The 6,128-nt window shown below is 44.2% G+C and overlaps 1 protein-coding gene across 2 annotated transcripts in view; it reads right to left on the minus strand.

Annotated features, from left to right (window-relative positions):
• Positions 1-5,645, minus strand: part of LOC126354488 (zinc carboxypeptidase-like) — a 77,241-nt gene extending 71,596 nt beyond the window's left edge. The window contains exon 1 of one of the 2 annotated variants that reach the window (XM_050004207.1): positions 5,556-5,645. The gene's annotated coding sequence lies outside the window, so the exon portion shown is untranslated. The remainder of the gene's footprint in view (positions 1-5,555) is intronic. The other variant, XM_050004209.1, reaches the window with a different exon arrangement.
• Positions 5,646-6,128: the final 483 nt, after the last annotated feature.

The following is a 6,128-nucleotide window of genomic DNA, read 5'->3' on the forward strand; positions in this document are numbered from 1 at the left end:
ATTTCAAGTAGTGTTGCTTGTCTGTCAGCACTGAAAAGTCTCCGCAAACTCCACTGCTCTCGGTCGTTAAGTGAAGACCACTGGCCATAGCTTTTCCCGTGGTGAGAGATACTGCCTGAAATTTGGTATTTCCAGTATCCTCTTGACATTGTGAATCGCAGAATACTGAATTTTCTAACGATTTTTGAAGTGGAATGTCCCCTGCTTCTAGCTTCACTTACTACTCAACATTGAAAGTCTGTTAATTCCCGTCGTGTGGCCATAACCACATCGGAAACCTTTCCACACGAATCACTTGAGTAAAATGACAGCTCCGCCAATTCACTGCCCTTTTATGCCTTCTGTATGGCACACTACCTCCATCTTTATATGTGCATATCGCTTTCCATTGAGTTCGTGACAACGGCTGAAGCACCACGGATATCCAGCACGGGAGAGCTGAGAGAGACGCACAGACAGATCGGCCCAACGACATATTTCGACACACGTCGTCTTTTTGGAGGAGTCACGGTTTCACGTACAGCACGAGGATGAGCGTACGAGAACAAACTTCGTCTGACTGCAACCGGCGAGACCGTACGGGCTGCCACTGCGTCACAGCAAGGTCCCTTCAGATTCATATTGACAGTAGTGCGAGCAGTTGGCGGTTCACTACTGACTTCTTAAGGCCAATGGCTGTGTCCTATTTTCGAGGTCTCCGTGACTTTGTCTTTCAACAACATAATGCAAGAGCTCATGTTGCCCATGCTGTCCTGTTGTATCTCGATACAGAGAGTGGTCGACCGTCGCCACGTCCTGCATATTTACCAGTAATATATCACATCTTCCCCCGGCGTCGACATAATTGTGTTTAGTTTAGTGGTTTTATGTAGCTTTTGTATCTTTATTCTTCTCGTCAGGCATCTTTTACTATCGCTTTAGCCTCCATGTCTGCAGTTTTATCTCAGCTGCAGTCTAATTTTTCAGTTGTCTTCAATAAATGAAAATGGGAAAGACGGATATAATTTGCCCCCTCCTCGTGGATGTTGAAATAACCAGGCACAAATAAAGGCGCATTCATCTTTCTGTATCAAATTTACATGAAAAATTGCGAGTATGGACTACGTTAATTACCAACCTGTTAAATTATTTTATATTTATGTCAATAGAAGGACGAGGAGAGAGTCTGATAACTAAGCAACGAGAAAATTTCTTTAGCTAGTTGCACTGAAGTTTATATGACACTGCACTTCCTCTCCTACACTGACTGCCACGTTTCATAGCCCAGGCAGCCTCAATGAAAAGAGCTTGCTTAAATTAGAGGCCGAGATAAATGTTGATAAGCTATAGGGACCTCACGTTATTATTCTACCAAGTATCAAAGTGAGGGAAGGCGTAGACTGCGACTCTTCTTGGAGGGAGCCCATGATTTCAATGGATACTGAGGAAAAGGTGGTAGAATTCACAACACAAATAAATAATTTACAAACTAGCACAAAGAGATTTATTCTGTAATCACCGCAGAACAATGTACTCTTAACTGAGGGCAGCCTCCACTGACAGACACATTCACAGTACAATATATAGAAACAAAAGTCACCTATAACGGCATAGGCTTAACTGTGAACACTTTGGAGAGAGAATACTGAGGTTCGGCAACAAAATGGGTGGCAGATTTCGGTGAACCTTACCGCATGGTTGGTGCTTCGCCGAACGACAGAAACCGCAATGTAATCCTAGCTCTATTACTAGAGTTTACCCGAAATGACGACCGTTAAAATTTACAGTAGAGTGACAGAGTGTACCTAGGGACCAGACGCGGTCGAGTGCAGGCGGCAGCTGGTGGGTCTTCCAGAAGACGATGCAGAATGCCCGGAGCGGCGATGCTCAGATGTTTTGTTAGCTTGTCGCCGCCTCACAGGAGTATGCCTGCTGCTGAAAGAAGTTATTCTGGTGCCAAGTTGCTGGGTGCCCAATAGGCTACCTGTCGCCTAATGGGCCATAGAACTCGCTACTTCCTTTTTTTCAAAAATGGTTTCCTAGCCTGCCGGAACGTCGGTGTTGGAAGGGCAAGCTTTTCTTTGTTGGTGCACACCTCGACCTTCGTTTAAATACTCCAGTTTTCCAGGTCTCGTCGGTTGACCATCGGGAATAATGCTATTCACAGCAGTAGCATTCAGTTCTACGATTACGATACTGTAGTGAATGATGTTCCAGCACAGTCTATGAACTCGCTGAAGATGTACTCGAGATGATGGTATTTATCTGATAAACTTAATTAAGCTCGCCGACTACCGTGTAATGATGGAGAAGCTGACTGTCTTACACAACATCGCATCGCAGAGAGCTTCCAGAACTGAGCTCCAACGTAGAAATCAGCAATAGGCCTCTCCGGATTCATGTTTCTTTTCAGCGCCCAGGCACCTCTAGGCGATGAAAGCAACCAGGGCAGTAGCGAGGAGATCAAGCGACTACACAACATACATCACTGATGGGACCTCAAACGTCATTGTAGAATCTGCAGTGGAACCGAGGACACCTCAGCAGCCAGTGGGAGACCAAATTCTCGCTCTGAGCATGGTCGTCGCCTGCCACCGGCAGTTCGCCTCGGCATCCAACATGCAGCTGAATGAAACATCACCTAAGGCTGGGACGGGAGAGCAACGCGTTGTAAACACCATGAATAAATGATCGACGCTTCGTAGGTTACCAGCAACCATCTTGACATCAATCTAGGATGTCTCCACACGACTACACAACAGTATTCATGGTAATGAAACAGAGAAATGAGGGGATAATACGGAGACAATACCATTTTGATAGGAGAAAGTGGGTTCCTGGATACAGCATCCCTATACCATAGACGACTCACCAACAAAATTGTAATACCTCCTCATTTCATAAGAGACTAAGTAGATGGAATCTCACCCAGAATATTGGCACAAAGTGAGCATGAACTATACCCTAAAAGTTCTCCTCCACCTCTCCTGACAAATAATTTCTTTTGTTACCGTTACAGCTAAAAGGATGATCTCGCCTTCAGATTCTGCTGCGGCGCAGTTGCCCTGACGTCACACGTGAGCTCGTTCTTCCTTATTAAACACATTGTGCCACACACAAACTGAAGTGGTTTGATAACAGTTTTTTTTTTTTTTTGTCACCAGTGATTTCACAGGTTACGAGATGAAGAGAAAGGGTGCAATGATTTGCGTTGATAGGAATAAACTGAAACTGCTAATTACAGTGAATGCTGTCTGGGCTGTGAGCGTTTCCTAGTTGCATCCGATTTCATGTTCTTCTGAATTCTTCATATGGTCACGAAATTTCCCGATTTGCTGAAACACAAATGAAAGAAATACTAATGTGGTGCTGTATCATTGAGGTCTTGATTAATGATGCTCAGCTCCAGCAATGCAAGAGTCATCCTTTGCTCTAATCAGTTGTATTTCTCCAATAATCTTCTCTCTTTGTACTGGCGTCCTTCATATTCTTCCGTCGAGAAGAGCAACGTCATTGTTCATCGCTACTGCACATTTGTGCGTTAGCGACTTCTGTCTCGGAGACGTTTGAAAATAGCGACAGAAGGCTGCAGTACACAGAAATATGATGCGCTATCAAAATCTGGAAAACTACATTGCGCAAGACCGTCAGTTACGTACAGTAGTCGTGGATCAGAAAAACAATTACCAGTTCCTCTGCTGCATATCTTAATACTCTTAGGCGCTATCATTAACTTTGACAATTGTATCGTACTAAATGTCAATTTATCTATGAACCATTCATCATTTGCCTTGCACAACACTGATGGGGGATATAACATTAGGCTTATTAAAAGAGTTTAAATTCATGTTTTTCAAATGTTACTTTAGACATTCTTCGTAACTACTGAGAAGGACCTTTTCTTTAACTGGTATTGCGTGAGAAAACCCTGGCCAAATGAGGACTCAAATACATGTTCAGCTTTCGTATTCTGTCTACTCCTATGTTCAAATGGCTCTGAGCACTATGGGACTTCACATCTGAGGTCATCAATCCCCTAGAACTTAGAACTACTTTAACCTAACTAACCTAAGGACGTCACACACATCCATGCCCGAGGCAGGATTCGAACCTGCGACCGTAGCAGTCGCGCTGCTCCGGACTGAAGCTCCTAGAACCGTTCGGCCTCTAAGGCTATGTGATCAAAAGTATCCCTAAACATGGCTGAAAATGACATACAATTTCGTGGCGCCCTCCATCGGTAACGCTGGAATTCAGTATGGCGTTGGCCCACTCTTAATCTTCCACTCTCGCAAGCATACGTTCAATCAGGTGCTGGAAGGTTTCTTGGGGAATGGAGCCCATTCTTCATGGAGTGCTGCGCAGAGGAAAGGTATCGATGTCGGTCGGTGAGGCCTGGCACGAAGTTGGTGTTCCAAAGCATCCCAAAGGCCTTCTATGTGCTTCAGGTCAGGACTCCGTGCAGGCTTGTCCTTTACAGGGATGTTACTGTTGTGTAAGCATTCCGCCACAAGTCGTTAATTATGAACAGGTGCTCGATCGTGTTGAAAGATGCAATCGCTATCCCCGAAGTGCTCTTCAACAGTGGGAAGCAAGAAGGTGCTCAAAATGCCACTCAAAACACCAAGAGGTGCAAGCCCCCTCCATGAAAAACATGATCACACCATAACACCACGCCTCCGAATTTTACTGTTCCCACTACACACCCTGACAGATTACGTTCACTGGGCACTCGCCAAACCCACACCGTGCCATCGGATCACCACACTGTGTACCGTGATTCGTCACTCCATACAACCTTTTTCTACAGTTCAATCGTCCAATGTTTACGCTCATTGCACCAAGCGAGGTGTCGTTTGGCATTTGCCGGCGTGATGTGTGGCTTATGAGCAGCCTCTCGACCGTGAAACCCACGTTTTCTCGCCTAACTGTCATAGTACTTGCATTGGATCCTGATGTAGTGTGGAATTCCTGTATGATGGTGTGGATAGATGTCTGCCTATTACACATTACGAACCTCTTCAACTGTCGGCGGTCGGTGTCAATCAACAGACGAGGTCGTCCTGTACGCCTTTGTGCTGTACGTGCTCCTTCACGTTTCCACTTCACTATCGCATCGTAAACAATGGACCTAGGGATGTTTAGGAGTGTGGAAATCTCGGGTACAATCGTATGACACAAGTGACACCCAATCACCTGACCACGTTCGAAGTCCGTGATTTCCGCGGAGCGCCCCATTCTGCTCTCTCACGATGTCTAATGACTGCTGAGGTGGCTGATATGGAGTACCTCGATGCACCTAATATGAAAAAGTATGTTTTTGGAGGAGTCCGTATACTTTTGATCACGTGGTGATACTTACACTTCCAAACTGCAAATTGGCAAACAGCAAATTATTGCTAATATAGTTAAGGACCACAGCTCTTAACAGTAGACAACTACGAAATTTGAGCTTGCTACAATTTCTTGCTTTACTACAATGACAGCTTAAAACTAAAATTACGTCTCACTTACAAACACTATCATTACTTTGGATCTATTTTAGTGCGGTACTACAGATAGCTCGGTAATCATACCTACTGTGTTGTCCTGTAAAAGCAAGTGAGTAGCCTCTGCGATGTATCGCTTTTATATCGAATGATATCCGCAGGCAATCTTATAATGAACGTCATCTGTCCCAGTTTCCGACAGTATTCACTCGTCTTTTAAAAACGGCCTTGAACTAAGCTAAAAACCAATCGAGATAAAAGGTTCTTTTCATAGTGGTAGGCATCGATAAGAGCATTTAATCTGAGAACGATATGACACAGTAACGCAATATACTCAGTGATATGGTGCATCAGAACGGAAATCCCAAACAACTTTATCGTACTAACTATCACTGTCGCAATGTGGCGCAAAATTGTTCACAGCTCAACTAAAAAATTACCTTCAGGTGCTTTTAGAGGTAAGTTTCTTGTACTCGAGTTCTAAGTTACAAAACACGCAAAAGAGTACGACAGATATTCATCATCATTGCCACACACCAGATAAAAAAACCAAACAAACATTACACAGAAGTGTCGCAGTGCTGCAGTTTCAGAATTTTGGAACATTTATACTGCTGTTAACTTCGATATTATGTGCCATAAATTTAACCCCCTCCCTTA

This window comes from Schistocerca gregaria, chromosome 3 (assembly GCF_023897955.1).
Source record: "Schistocerca gregaria isolate iqSchGreg1 chromosome 3, iqSchGreg1.2, whole genome shotgun sequence".
NCBI lineage: Eukaryota > Metazoa > Arthropoda > Insecta > Orthoptera > Acrididae > Schistocerca > Schistocerca gregaria.